This window comes from Ambystoma mexicanum, chromosome 1p (genome assembly GCF_040938575.1).
Source record: "Ambystoma mexicanum isolate Mex_15411 chromosome 1p, UKY_AmexF1_1, whole genome shotgun sequence".
Taxonomy (NCBI): Eukaryota; Metazoa; Chordata; class Amphibia; order Caudata; family Ambystomatidae; genus Ambystoma; species Ambystoma mexicanum.
Genome location: NC_090921.1, coordinates 981,426,621 through 981,443,008, shown reverse-complemented (window position 1 = coordinate 981,443,008; position 16,388 = coordinate 981,426,621). Strand labels below are relative to the sequence as shown.

Sequence of the window (16,388 nt, the reverse complement as noted above, 5' to 3'; positions counted from 1 at the left end):
CCCCTTCTTGTTGCTTCAGAGTCAGTTTTAAAGACAATTTGACAACCTCAATGGAGCAATCAGAAGGGCTGCTTTGGAGCTGTTCAGGGAGAGGCACAGACTCCTCTTCTTCCTATCTGAGGCCAGAAGCAGGGCTCCCACTGCAGCCCCAGGGATGAAAGCCTTCACCTTATTTACATGGAACACTTTAGGAGCCTCTTTGAGGTGTCTCCGGCGCACCAGATAGTTCACCTCACCTAGACAATCAACAACTCGGTAAGGGCCCAAACATTTGTCCTGCAAGTCTCGGGGCACAATAAGATCCTTAATGAAAGCATTGTGGACAGGGGAAAGATGAACAAGACAGGCATTTCTGGACATAGCTTGCCTATGCGCCTGCCACCAAGAGAGCCATTCTCTTCCTAAGGCCCAAAGCATAGTCCACGACATTTAAGGTGGGTGACGTACAGAGGGTTTCCCATACTTCCTACACCAGACCTCAAGGGGGCTCTGAATGGATGGCTGAAAAGAAACCCCCTCTTGTGGCACCACTTCTCTGTAGACAGGAGATGTGGTAGTAGGGGGGCTCCCACTTCAGCCTCTGGGTCTCTTCAAGAGTTCCAATCATGATCTTCCATATCGTGTTAAATCTCTCATCTAGGCTATTGGTTTGTGGATAAGCAGAAGTAAACATATAGCAAACCCCACACTCCTTCCACATTGCCTGTATATAGTTGGACTATTTTTGTGCCTCTGTCTGACAAAGCTTCTTTAGGAAAACCAACTGTTGTAGAAATACAAAGCAGGGCTCTAGCAGGTTACTTTGCAGATACTGCCCTTAGTGGCATGGATTCAGGATATCTAATGGCATAATCAACAACCAGTAGGATAAATCTGCAGCCTGAGGATTTAGGAGGGCCGAAGAGACCAACAATGCCAATACCCACCTGCTCAAACGATATACCCACTACAGATAGTTGCCCCAATTGAGTTTTTCCTCCATTCCTGCCAGACAACTGATAAGTGGGACAACTCCTGCATCAATTTTCTATCTAACCCCCATCTTAGACCAGTAGAACTACATGCTTAAGCTTTCCTTGGTCTTTTTTGTTGAAAGGTAAACTGCAATGGGGATTTCATGTGCCAACCGCAAGAGGAAGGGTCTGGCAGATGGGGAAGGGACACCAACCTCCTATGGTCTTCAGTTGTGAACTCTTTGGGGCCAACTAGGTAATAGGCCATCTTACCAATAAATGTTATGTTTTCCAGGGGGTTCATATTCCAACTGAGAATGGGCTTGTCTCCTGAGGCCTTCCAAAGATAGACACTCTCTTAGGCCTTTTTACAGAGTTCTTCATTTGACCCCCTCTTCCCATCCAAGAATACTTTTTTGTTCAGGGTGCAAATTAGGTTTCAAAGTCTCAGAACACTCCCTGTTGGTGCTGGACCGGGTCTCTCAACAGCAGTTACAGTTACTTTGAGAGGATAATAATTCTTCCCCTTGTTAGAAACGTTATGGCTTAGGCCGTGCCTTAGTCTTAGCTGGGGCAGTCTTTTTTGTATGGTTTTCTGCTGAGATAATTTCCCAGCAGAAGTCCACCTGGAACTTGCCTCTGAACACTCACAGGAATCCTTACAACCCTTCCCTGTACTGCTAGGGTGGCAGGAACTGCTAGGAACAATGGCTAGTCCCAATGTGCCTGATAGCAGTGGACTCATTGCCACATGCCAGTACACTATCCTTAAAATGACACTTAGTTTTGTTAGGGCAGGGATGGGGGCCTATTCTGCAGAAACCGGTTTCTCCCAGCACCAATGGGATATTAGAGTAACTTCTGCTTCAATGCAACTGGGCAAAGAGTCAGAAGAGAAGGACACCCATTTGAGTTTACTTCCCTCCTCATAAGGGAAGGTCAGATTCACGGGATGGATCGCCATGGTCTTTCGCTTACATGTTGGGTTCCCCTTCATATAGTCACTTGCCCCATAGCAATACAAGACCCTGAGGTCCTGTGAACCGAGGGAGGCTTATTCTAGCATAACTTGTTTGGAATGTGGTGTCCCACTACCCTTTTCATGATCCCCATGTGGCGTACCCCCCTTATTCTTTTTGTGGGCCTAGCGAAATCCAGTTTTATCAGTAGACACACTCTCTTTGTGCTTCTTTCCCTCCTCTAGCCTGCAAGAATCCCTCCTGTCATTATGGGACACCCTGTTTGAGACCCACAGGTCTGCAGCAATAGCTAACGTTTTTGATCTAGCTCTTTGGAATCTGCAAAATGCTGCTTTTGCTCAGGGGAACAAGAGGCCAAAAGGGCTCATGCACGGTTAAGTTCATCATGCCTTTAAAAGTCTTCACTTTATGGCCTTCAATCCGCCCACACAAGTTATCAAGGTGTAGAGGAGGTCCCAAATAAAGCCTGCACTCCACTCGCCCATTTTGAAGTACCAGGAACATTCACACCAAAATATGTGACGTACGATGAACAAATAAACCCGCAGAGAGCCACAGTAGGGCTCTGGCCAGTGCCTATCAGAAGAACAATACCTATTGAAGTACCAATAACCAGACAACCATGGACAGTAAGTTACCCATTGAGAAAACCCTACCAGCAAATTAAACTAAACGAAGACTGCTTAAGTACTGTCCACCAAAAAGTCCTTAATGGAAGACGAATGGTGACGTCACAAGAGCCTGGACTAACGCGCCCATAGAAGAAATGATGACCAAAGGATGACGCAAAAAGAAAACGCCATGAATAAGGATATCATGAGCCTAGAAGAAGAAAGTGATGTTAAAATACAAAGAAACTAAAGCTGTGAGCCGGTTGAAGATATTCAACCAGCTAACGCCTGTACATGTGCTTGTAACCGCAAGAAAGCTGAGAAAATAGTGTGGATTGCTATGCTAAGTAGAAGAATAGAGCGACAAGCGCCATTGTACACAATCTTCCTCAAAACGAAGCACATTGTATAAGTGCTAGTCTGCTTTGCACTAAAAGCAGAACCAACCCAGGTTATTATAGGAAAAACGCAAGAAGATTCATATTCTAGCAAACGCGAGGGAAGATGGTCCATTCGAAACTCGGCAGAGGTAGCTCGTGCCAGGGAAGCCAAGGTCATATCAATAGAAGCTATGGACAGTAGCTACTTTTAATTGAAGCTAAGAACAGGATATCCTGCCTCTGAAGGATTGAGATAAGAAGGCGAAGGGAGGTGGCGGGTGAAACGAAAATCAAATACACATATTGAGAGAAACGAGGAAAATTCACGGTGTGGTAGCACATGACCATCTGAGCGAGAAGGAGCAGGGGTTCACACCTACGCTTGGCATCCGCCGACACAGAGATATCAGAACTTTGAGACGAGAGGATGCAGTTTCAAAGCCAACCACAGTGAACTAATTGACACATAGCCCATAAAGTGATGATTGATTGAAGAAAGGCAGGGAAAATTGGGGGACACCCTGCACCTGGTTGACCGTTCTGCGTGCTGCAAAGCAAAGTGGAAATGTATGCATGGGGTTGATGCCAACCCAATCACAATGGACCAAATAATCTAGGGTCCTATAGTTAATAGAACCAATGGGATGTCATACCTTTAGTGACGTCTACAGTAGTCATTTTGCAGGAAGGGCTTAGACGCCCACCAATAGAATTGCATGTTAACTTGTGAGTGTTACACGTCATATTATGACGCGTTTTGAGTAAAAAAGTTATGTTTTGTATGAAGTTCAAGGGAGTTGAAGCGAGACGGACTATTGCACCACTGGTGATTGCCATGACTCCCTGTTTTTTGTACTTGTCATTAAACTGACTCCCTTTGCCAAACCATTGAGTTGTCCTTATTGACTGGAGTAATAAAACTGCACCCCCATCCATCTCAAGGTGCAGCTATCTCGTCTTAAAGTACTTCGGAGCAAACCCCGACTCTATGGGCCGGCCGGGGGTCTCCCCAGTACACTTGGTAGCAGAGGATGGTTTATCAACTATCGATTATTGATTAAAATAGGACACCTATTGACTGCCCTCAAAGTAACTAGGTCGTCGGCAATATCACAAGTGCTTTGCCATTCGGCTGAGTAGACCGTGAAGCTTCCCGTAGACAGTGGTAGATAAAGAAGAGACTGCAGTCAGGGCATGAAGGGTCCTGTGTTCCCCACACTTCCCTTCCCAGTCCTACGGGCAGCTGAGCGGGCGAAAAGCTGGAGAAGGCGGTAACAAAGGCGGTGCTCCCGAGGGTCCGGAGACGAACCATGCGAACGGTGAGTGAAGCAAAAAATTGAATGCTTTGGCAAATAGTGCATGCCTTACAACAAGTAAAGGGAAAAGGTAACGGAAGGAGAGGGAAAAACTAAAAGTCAGAAGTAGAGAAGAATATATATATATATATATATATATATATATATATATATATATATATATATATATATATATATATATATATTTATGGATAATGACTTGAGAATAATACAATAAATAAAGGTTACCGGGGAGGACACCCGAGAAGGGAGAGGTTACCGGGGGAAGACGCCCGAGAAGTGAGAGGATTCGCCTTATTCCTACACTTTAATATAGCAGATAGAAGAAACGTGTACCCAAATTCCCACATAATGGGGAATGAATAGGCTACCACAACGTTTAAAGACGTTGTGAAAGGGGTACGTTTACACTCCATGAAGGGGTAATGATTAGAGGCAGAGATATTCGTATCCAGCCGGTGTCCGCCTAGTCTGTCAAGCGTCTGTCTTACATGTTTTGTTGTGACGTCATATGTAAAATATTTTTTAAGAGAACCGATTTAAATTTTTTGTGATTTAATAGCTGAGATAAAATCGCACACAAATTGATGGTTTTCGAGTGGATTAGAATATATACAATTTTGTGACAATCTGGATTGGAGCTTGCAGTGTTTGGTGCTCACTCATATTGTCAGAAGTTGTTTAAACCACATGAAAGCATTGACCAGTGTTGTTTAAGAGGGGAGGGAACAGATTTAAGCATGGAGGACATGACTCCATTAGCACACTTATGCAAACAGTTGCCAAAGCACGCACCCAAGCTAAAGAAATATAGTACCGAGTGGGTTAAAAGGTACCGCCCACAAGATGTTTATGCCATGGCCACAAAATGGGTCTTTATCCAAAGCCGGCTTACAGCATATGACAACATATTTGCACGCCACATATACAGGCAAGAAGTTAGAAAAACGCCTTGCTGTTCTCGAGTTGTGGAAAATGTATGAACAGGTAAAGGAAGAAGAGCAGCTAATCGATGGGATACTTAATGTATGCACAGAGGGGGGTGAGACGCCTACCGCGCCACCTGCCCAACCCAAAACAAGAGTTGAAGAAAGTAAGGACGAGGGATTGTACCCACTAAGAGAGCTTAAAACAGCCACAGGGTACAACAACCCCGCATTTGAGTCACCTACACATAGTAGTGACGAAAATCAAGGGAAAGGTAAGTACAAAAATATTACCTCTGTAGTCCCCAGGGACAAGGAAAGACGTGATGACGAAAGAAGAGATCAGGCACAGACAAGTGTGTCTCTCGACAAGGAAAGAGAAGGGAAGGGAAGGTAGAACTGATAAGCTGCATTTGCAAAGGATGAATGGATGGGAGGACAAATCTTATTGAAACTCGATGGAAAAGGCATTGATGATGCGAAACAAAATGAGAGGTTGGATGAGACACAGAGAAAGGGGAAAGAGATGGAGTTAAGAGACGAAAGGATAAGAAGGAAAGAGACAAAGGCGAGAACAGCTATATCACGAAGAGCAAGACAGATCACTCGATCGCAACCCAAGAGCTGCCAATGATCAAGACAGAAACAGCAAAAGTTAGAGTAAGAGCAAAGAATAAATGAGAAAAGAATAAGACGAAGAGATGAGGAAATTCGAAGGGCAGATGAACATAGAAATGAAAAGAGAAAGGAAGAAGACAGGGTCAGAGAAGAGGCGAGGAAGCGCAAAGAATTTGACGACGATATGGAATGTAAGCAAAGAGAGCACACGGTCACAAATATCTGGAGAAGGAGGTTAAAAAACCGGATCCAGTTGTAGACTGGGAAGACATCGAAGAATTATTTCCTGCGTACGATTCAGTATCAGGCACGTCTAGGGCAAATATTGAAGATGACTTCGACACCAGAAGCATCGGGGAAACGATTGATAGAATATAACACCCCAAGGGGAGGGGGAAGACGAGCGCCTGGAAAGCACTCAGCTGTACGACACTGAGGATGTCTCCCGAAGTAGTGGAAATAGAGACCTCTCCCTGGATAGGCTAGAAATAAGTAGGAATAAAGAGGAATACGAGAAGTTGCGTGATTGGGGACAAACAATGTCTCACCCCGAAAGGGAGGAGCGCAAGGAAAATGAAGAAGGGAGGCAGAGCGAAAGACGACGACCAAGGGAAAAAGGGATACAATGGTCAGACACTAGCAAGTCTGCACCAAGGGCATCAAGCTGATGGAGAAATTGTGTTGGAAATCTGCATCCTCTGTGGGATCATGGTGCAGTATCATAAGGTGTAGTGCTCGCTAATGGTCCTTGCCACTCTGCCCTCCTTTACTGAGAAAGATCTAGAGCAGGTCCCAAAGAGGTTGTGGGGTTCCTGCAGGAGTGGCCCCCGTACAAATAACACTCAAGTCTGTTGCGGTGCTGCCCCGAGCAAATCAATACCCATTGTCAAAAGAGGCAGAGCAGGGCATACAAGACACCATCGCTGAGCTCCTAAATCAGGGAATTATTGTGCATCCACCTCCCTGTGTAACAGCGATTTATCCGATGAAAAAGGCAAAAGGGAGAGCTAGAAAATCTCTGCCCCCTAAATAACATTGGATAGGCAGAGTTTCCTATAGTTCCTAACCCCGGGACAATTCTGTGCAGCATCCCCAAACAAGCCACGCATTTCACAATAGTGGATCTGAAGAATGCCTTCTTCTCCATACCGCTGCACCCAGTATACCCCACAAAGAGGTGGTGGTCCACTCTGACCTGGACATTCTTGAAAGATAAAAGTGCCCAGTACCATCATTCAATATGTTGACGACTTAGTAGTGTGTGGTGACAACTAACAGCAGTGCAGGAAAGACTGTCACACTCCTGCAACTGTTAGCATACAAAAGCTACAAAGTCGACAAGGCTAAGCTGCAATATTGTCTCCAAGAAGTGCTTTACTTGGGCCAACTGATATCTGTCTATGTTAAGAAAATCAGACCAGAACGCGGTGTCAGGGCACTTGGCGCGCACATGCAGAAATCAAGGCATGATACAGAACGGCCAAGGAAAAGGAGCAGGCATGGCAAATCCACCTGCAGTTTTGCAACAGGGCGTTGCACAGAATCACACGGTGCAACAACAAGCACCAGGAGCGCAACAACGAGTACAACCTCAGAGCATGGTCAATTTTCCACAGGGACAGACCCAACAGGCACCGTTGCAAGTGTCACAGGCAATGAGCAAAGGGCAGACTCCAAACCCTGGAAGGGGAAGTAACAATGGGAATGGGGGAAATACACAAGTGCACAGTGAGCCAAATTTTTACATGAATTAGGACAGCTCACTGGGAACCCTGATGTGCTCGATCCTATCAGTGACACCAGACCCTCACAGGGAACCAAGGGTGGATGTCGTTATAGGGGGTAAAGAATATTCCTTCCTAGGGGACACAGGTGCAACACGCTCGTGGATACGGGGAGACCATAGATACTCAGAGTTTTACAGGAGCTCAAAGTCGAGTTCCCTTTACAAACGCACTCACAGTCTTCATAGGAGAGTGCGAAATGAATGTACCTTTATTATATTCACGTCAGACCCCAGTAAACATTTTGGGTCGAAACTTAATGACAAAGTTAAACATGACAATCTCATTCACGGAGGAGGGCATAGTATGTTCTACTCCAGGAATGCACTACTCAAATGTATGCGAAATGATTAGAGCATACTCAGGACACAGCCATGAGGGCCATACCATTAGAGCCAGAAATTTTCGCATATGGCATGCGTGTGCTTATGGCAGGATTGCCAGGCCTTGGAGACAAAATCATGAGAACCACTGATGAGTTTTTATTCAGACCAAGAATACCGATGCACAAAGAGGAGGGACAAGTATTTCCCTTGATGATGCACACAGCTGCAATACGAGGCAAAGTGGCATCTGTTGATGGTCACCATGGCGAGGGTAGACAATGGAGCGCGATAATCGCCACCGAAGAACGATATCGAGTGACTGACGTTACCGATGACGATCTATTTGAAGAACAGACATATACAGGAGAGACGATGGTAGAAGCAAGTATCACCTTTTTGGTGAAGATGATCAAGAGGGAGGTACCTCAGAGAATGATGCTGGCATTAAACCGTCCTAAATATTTTGATGAAGACATGGCCCAGGTGCCTGTCCCAGTATGGGCTACAGGACCCTATGACGTAGGCCTCTTGAAGGGGGTGGGAGAAGTGAAAATTAAACTGAAACCAGGAGCAATTCTACCCAAGGCACAACAATATCCCATGTCAAGAGAGGCAGATGAAGGGATTTTTAAGACAATTTCTGCCATGATGGACCAGGGTATCTTAGTGCCGTCAGAGTCACCATGTAATATGTCAGTGTATCCTGTGAAAAAAAGTAAAGGGGGGTCTTGGAGGCTAGTGCAAGACCTTCGGCCAATAAACTATATTGTTGAGGCTGAGTTCCCTCTAGTCCCTAACCCGTCTACAATATTATGCAATATACCCGTTGAGGCATAATATTTCACAGTGATTGACTTGAAAAATGCATTTTTCTCAATCCCGTTGCACCTGGACTCACAAGATCTGACGTCATTCACGCTCAGACAAATGCGTCTGAAAAGCACGAGGCTGCCATAGGGGTACTGTGAATCTCCGTCTATTTTCAAAAGAGTCCTGCAGATCGATTTGAGCAATATTGCACTAGAAAGTGTAGTCTCACAATATGTGGATGACATCCTAATTTGAAGCACCACAGAAGAGCAATGCAGGCATGATTCTGTTCAGCCATTGACTATACTGGCTAAGAAAGGATATAAAGTTGACAAAGAAAAGTTACAATACTGTCAACAAGAAGTGCTGTACATAGGCCAGCTGATCCCACATGAAGGAAAGAAAGTGACCCCAGAAAGGGCTGAAGCCATACCGAACACAGCTAAGCCACACATGATAAAGCAAATGCAGAGCTTTCTAGGCCTATGCAACTACGTTAGGGCATTGGTCTTCGACTACAGCTCTTATACTTAGCCTTTACTTCAGGCCCTAAAGAAAACACAGGTGACGAAAGAAAAGATTGAATGGTCTGAAACCATGTAGAAAGGGTTTGCTGAACTAAAAAGAGCTTTTTGTACAGCTCCAGTTCTAGGGATCCCCAATTATGCAGAGGAATGTTACCTGTTTTCACACACAAATGCCAGCGTCGACACGGCACTGCTTGCTTAAAGAACCTTGATGGGGTACAAGCCCCTGGCTTATTACAGCGGGAATCTGGACCCATTAATGAGAGGACATTTTCCCTATGAACAAAGTTTAGCTGCCACATCGTTCACCATAGAGAAGGCTACAACCATTGTGATGGGATGCTCAATGACGTTGTATGTCAAGCACTCATTATTTGCCATTCTAGAGAAACCGAAAGGCACATTGACATCCCAGAGAGCTTCTGCTTATGAAGTGATCATATCAAACCCATTGATTAAAATAGTCCGATGTAAGATAGTAAACCCAGCTATGTTCATCGCAGAGCCAGTCACGGAGGGAGAGCCGATACAGGACTGCGCAAATTATGAATAATTCTATGAGGATAATTCCCAGGAGGAGAGATCATTTTTATTGACTGGTCTTCTAGAATCGACCAAAATGATGGGCAAAGATACACAGGCATTGCTGTGATAAAGCACACAGCGAAAGGAGAGTTTCAAGTGCTGCTTAGTGCTCGAATACCATATTATTCAGCACAGGCTGCAGAATTATTGGCGTTGATACTCACGATTGAGAAACACGCAGACCAGATAGTAACATTGTACAGTGACTCCGCCTATGTGACGTCAACCGTGCACGCAGGCTTAGCGTGCTGGAAAAGGAGGGGTTACCTCCAAGCAGACGGCACGCCAGTGCCAAGCAGCCTTATTGGACAGGCTCATTAAGGCACTATAGCTCCCAGTGGGCATAGCAGTCGTGAAATGCACCGCCCACACCAAGGGAACAGATTTTATCTCACGCGGAAATCAAGCAGCAGACACGGAAGCCACGGTATGGCATCAAAAAGTGAGACGGTTATGGCAGTGGAAGCTATCCATACCAATGGACTAATGATGCTTACACGAACCACACCTGAGGGTTACAGCAATTTGGGGCAAACACAGTTAATGTACCTCCAAGGGGAGGCACCGCAGGAAGAGAAGAACCTGTGGAAACGTTGAGGGTGTTCTTTAAACCCCTCTGACAGCTTGTGGCGACAAGACAGCACTGGTAAACCAGTAATGCCTGTAGCCCTATTAAAAATAGCGCTGGAGCAACTACATTACTCAGCCCATATGCAAAGGAGAATATAGCAGCAACACTTGCGGAAGACTGGTTCATACCCAATTTAGCCGAGCATGTTGCATTTTTTATGGTGAACTGCATGATCTGCCAGCAATTCACCACTGGGCACACATTAAAAGTAATGAGAGGAGTCATCCCAAGGCCAAATGGGCCTTTTCAGCACTTGCATGTTGATTATGTCGATATGATTCAAGTATGCAACGGGTTCAGATACTTAATTGTTGTGGTGTGTCCATTCTCTAGATGGATAGAGGCAGGTCCATGTACACACCCAGACTCTACCTGTGTGGCCAAATTTTTAGTGAGAGAGGTGTTCCCAAGGTGGGAGTATGCGAAGTCATGAGATCAGATAATGGCCCTCACTTTGTTAATTCAATATTTGAACAGATTAGCTTGCTGCTTGGTATAAAGCACAAGTTCTCGTCGGCGTATCATCCGCAAGGTAATGGGAACTGTGAGAAGCTCAACGGCTTGTTAAAGGAAAGGATAGCTGAGTTGAAGCTTACTCTAAAGAAGGGATGGCTGCACTGCCTTCCATTGGCACTGTATGGACTTCGGAACCAACCAGGGTCCGACCATTATCTTACGCCACACGAGATAGCCACAGGAAGAAGAATGAGAACTCCCCTAACACCGAGATAGAGCTAGATGTGATGCCCAGTCATCAGGAGAGGTTTTAGGGTCTAATGCAAATTTATCTGAATTACATGACATCTTACCTTACTGTAATTTCAGACCAGCTGCAGTGACGACGAAAAGGGTGCAGCGCAGCACAGAACACAGGAGACACTGTATCAGACTCAGTTCAAGGTCTACGTGTTCCACTCGTCTTCCCTGGAGACGTCGTCCTTGTGAAGAACCATACAAGGAAAAGGTGGGACGAGCCAAGATTCAATGGTCCTTTTATCATAGAGGACGGCAGAGCATGGATTTTTCTCAGTGATATCAAACCCTACATCGGAGAAGGCCCCCTGCTGTCACGACCCTCGCCCAAAACCCCCTCTGGCAAACCCATTGGCCAGGTAAAGTCAGGACGCGGGCCTCTAGAGCCTGGCATTCTCATCAAAAGCCCTCATGGGGCAAGTCCTGGTGCCTATGGCGCCAGGCTCATACAACATGAAAAACAACGTGCTTGGGTACTACTTTATTGTATTGTCAGCCAACATGGAGGCATCCACATAGCTTGGTTCCTAAGATCCAAGCTATGCGGTCTAGTGTTTTGGGTGTGGTAGACTATGGACTACTTTACCTGGACTATTTTGTTGTGGCTATTTAAACCACACCCGAGCAAGACAATACGCTTCGCGTTACTTTGCAGATTGCAACGTGATGCTCACTGTGTCCAGCTATTCCCACCGAACCTCGGGGAAGCAGAACCTGCAACAAGACAAAAGGAACATCATTAGCAGCAGCATCTTACCTGCAGTCTTCATCTTTAAACACTCGCAGCTACTGAGAACAGCTTCCTCGAATCTGAACGCCTCCCGGACAGAACGACCCGAAAGAGGAAGATAGAGGCAACATTAAAGAAAGCAGTAGAGACATTTACAAATTCCGAACTGCTCAAAAGGCTTACCTGGCTGGTCGCCTCTCGGCTGGCAGCACTCCGGACATTCCACTCGCGCTGAAGAACACAGCGACCTACAAGGAAGGAAAACACAGGTTAGCAAAGGCAAGACTTCGCAGCGCTGCGCATAGCGCTTACTTACCGCATCATAGCGCTCTTAATGCGCCATCATTTACCAGCGGGGCTCAACCAAGCCAGTTCGCCGCGCTGAAGCTCGGCATACCTAAGGGAGAAAAAAGAGACATTTTAAACAAAGAAAGGCATGCAGGATAGCAACAAAACTAAAGAACAGCAATAAGACCTACCTGAACAATATCAAACGGGCCAGCGTCAGTGAAGTAACTGGACCACACTCGCCCATGAAAGTCAATGCGCCCCTGCAAAGAAGGCAGGACGGAGAGCACGCCTAATTCTACCACAAGGTGAGGAGACGGCACCAGAGGGACTGAAATCATACAGGGGTGGAGGGAGGATACTTACCCCAGTCGGTCAGTCTTCAACACAGTCCACCTGTATTTTCAGGCAGAACCTTCCCCGCAGACCACATCAGGGCAAAGCTGAGAAGCATACCAGCGAGTAACCCGGCTGGGTGGGGTCCCTGTGAGGAATCAACGGGCAAAGGGGAAGAACCACAGCACATGCAGACGAGATCCATGACTAGGAAGAAGGACGCATGACCAGCTATGCAAAGACAAATAACTTTTGTGCAAACGTTGTGGCTTCATTTTGGACATTCCTCTAAGCAAAAAGGGGATAAGGACATAAAAACGGACACTCTGTACATCCTAGTTGCAGGGTGAAGAACAAAATTGCACGTGTAAACCACAACAGTCTGCTGACTTTGAACTTTGGACTGACGCACGCTATAGCCTTGATTTGCAAACGTTAAGCCAAATTTTGATCGAGCACACAAATTGGAAGAAAATACAGTACCCAGATTCTTTCCACACTGAGACCCTATTTGGAATCACTTATGGTGTCCCACAGTAGAGACATCACAAAGGACGTGGTCACCTATTTCAACCTAGTGCTAAGATCATACCCGTCATTGGTAGGGAGGCTCACAAGTGTCACAGATTTTCTCCAGGATCCTGAAAACGAAAAAATAATAAGACAACTGCTTACTGTCATTGCCGAACAATTTATTATACTGCCCGAGTACAGCAAGAAAGAATCAAATGCTCCCAACACAGGCGGAAATAGATGAGCTAATCAACACACTGTTCTTTCGCATAATTGAAGACTGTCCAACTATTGTCGGGAGAACAACGGATACACTAACATTTCTTTGAGATCCAACAAATACAGAGAACCTAAGTCATCTCCTAAACAACATAATATTTCTAGTCACACTCCATGCAAACTGACAGTGCAGACATTGTTTACATCAAGGAAAAAAACATATGATCCTGAACCTCAGGAGAGACAGGACAAATGTCCTTGTCACCAGAGGACAGCAGGTTGGCACATAATGTCCCTTTCCCCCTAGTAACTGACTTTCCAGAATTGGTAGGGAGACCTATCGAGGTTGACGTCCTCACCTTCATCAGAGATCCAGCTAATATCGCACAGATGGGAATGCTTCTGCATGGAATCATGCTCCAAGTGGAACTTTCCAACCATCAGAGAGATTATCTGAGGAGATTAAGAGTAAAGCCTTCCACCGAGGGACAGATCGAGGAAGCAGTGTTAAGAACTTCACTTGTTATAACCGGTTATTTTTTCCCTATTTCTTCATACTGATCAGTGTCGAATATGTCCTCAGGACTGAAGCAGATTTGAGGGGAGGACTGGGAGCTTACCTACTTTGAACATGCACAGTAAAGGGACTTACTGAAGTATTATTTCTTTTGATTTTTCCCATAGTCTAGCAAAGGAACTGTATCCTGAAATAAGAGACAATTATCAATCGCAAGAGGGGGGACACTTTGAAGCACCAGACACTCTTAAACACAGAACTCGAAAGAAGATATTGGTTAAGAGAATAATTACATTGACATTTGGCGAACAATCGAGATGGGGGTCCAGAGCAGCACTGGTCCTCCCGCAGGAGGAGAGGCGACCACGCTTCTCTGGAAGAAAATGCTGCCGCCTAACATATAAAACTATCATGTACCTATGTATCATATTCATCATTATCTTACTGTCATAAACGATCAGAACTGCATTCTTTATTGGTGCACAAAGCGTTCCAATTTCAGTGCACCCACCTAATGATGAACGCATGAAACCCACAAGAGCACCCAGACCTTATATACTTATTCCAGTCCCTAGAAGATCTGATGGTGGAGTGAACGAACTTGAAATGGATGTAATTAGCAACGATACACACACACTTGTGGTAACAAATGAAAAGAAAAGCCAGAGACCGGTTTGGCAAGAGGTGAATGAATTAAAATCACTGACGACCACACGCATGCAAACACTGAATGTACACGAAACACGCCTAGCATCAATGACTACAGAACCACAAACCAAAGCAGCAGAAAGAAAGTCTGCCTGCCATAAGAAAGCCAACAGAAGCAGTCATATCAGAAACTCTTGAGAAAACAAAAGCCAACACTGAGAAACTCTCTGCACGGACACAAATGTTAGTAGACTTACTATTCCTGCACATAGCCAGAGCAAGGAAACTGCATGAGGAACTGAAAAACAAAACCGCAGAGACTGCATTACCCAGCATATATGTTCCAACACAAGGGACAAGTACCAGTTCCACAGTGCAGCCATATACCAGACCAGTGCCAGGCTGGTGGGTATGGGCACTTGCATCCAGCAGAGAAAAAAATGTATGAAGAAAAGGAAAGAGCTTCCAGACTCTTGTCCACTCAAATGGCGCTCAACCCTCCAGCAGGAAAGAGCCATAGAGATGCATTCAGAGATGTAGTCATAGCCAACTACAGGAAAACACTAAGAATCAAGAGAAGCATGCATGGAGATGACAACAAACTCAACGACTACCTGGATAGCAAAGCACATCTGGGAAACGAAATTTGGTACCAGCACATGAACGAAGTTGGAAGACGAAATTCCAAAGGGGAATGCTTCGTTTGCGCATTCCTACCGTACATCATGGGGAAGTCTAAGATCTTCGTAGCTGTAGAAATCGATGTCCCGACAGCACACTGTCTCTCACACATAGCAATGTGCAATACCAGAGGCCAGTTCATGGGTAGTGATGCTTCATTGATATGGGCAACTGAAACAGCCTGTCCCGATGAAGATGATTATGTTCAGGACATTAAGACGAGAAACGGATCTCATACTAGGACTCATGTGATCAGGTACGAGAAACCTGGAGTTAAAGGAGCAGGAATAAGATGGGAAGTGAACCCAAGACTAAATGTCCAAGGGAAAACTCCAGCAGAGGCTCAAATTTGGAAAAAACAGAGGCCAAATGAGATTTGAGGAACAGTGCTTTCACCAGACGGATGGGAAAAAAAAGAGTAGTGATCTGCAGAGCATGGATGGTCCCCGGAGCCTGCAAGGAGGCAATTGAAAACTCACAAAGACTGTGCAAACCACTATGGCCTAAACTTAAAAAATTACTAACATGGGTCGAAGACAGAGGGGAACCCTTGCAGATAGTGCCACTAGAAAGTCCGAAATTGTGCTTCAGGAACAATGGCACAAGAAGAATGGGAGAGAATCAAAACTGCGGATGAATTTTTGAGGCTCCAGGAATGACTCATGGGACTGCAGTGATCATGGATCATTATTGGGCATGTGGACCCAAAGCATACTACCGAAAAACTGGGGAGGTATTTGCACAATAGTGAACGTCCACGTTCCAGCATTAGTGATCCCGAAAAGTGACCGGAACATTGATAGCTTGCCGAGAGCAGATGCTCACCTGAGGAAGAAGAGATCCGTGCAACTAATAACCCGAATGAAGAGAGAGAATTACTTCTCTGCTAAATCAGAAGAAGCATTTCATGCAATCCCATATGAACACAGGCTGTTCAGCCTGACCTCATTAGTGTTCACAACGATTTTCATGCCACGAATCCAAGTTGGAGTAAATACTAAATTGTTGCAGATAACCAGATGGGAGTTGCTGCAGACCATCAACACGACCATAAAAGGATTCAATGCCATCAAGGAAGAGTTAAGAGCCATACAACTGATGATGCTCCAGAACAGATATGTACTTGACATGATCACAGATATGGATGGAGGAGTTTGTGCAAAAATAGGAGAATCATGTTGCACATTTATACCTTCTCATGATGAGGAAAATGGAACTTTAACAGAAGCTATAAGTATGCTGACAAACCTGCAGAA

The 16,388-nt window shown here is 45.3% G+C and overlaps 1 protein-coding gene across 2 annotated transcripts in view; it reads right to left on the bottom strand.

Moving 5' to 3' along the window:
• The window catches only part of KATNB1 (katanin regulatory subunit B1), a 944,775-nt gene that overhangs the window by 134,684 nt on the left and 793,703 nt on the right, over window positions 1-16,388 (bottom strand). The gene's annotated exons all lie outside the window — the stretch shown is intronic.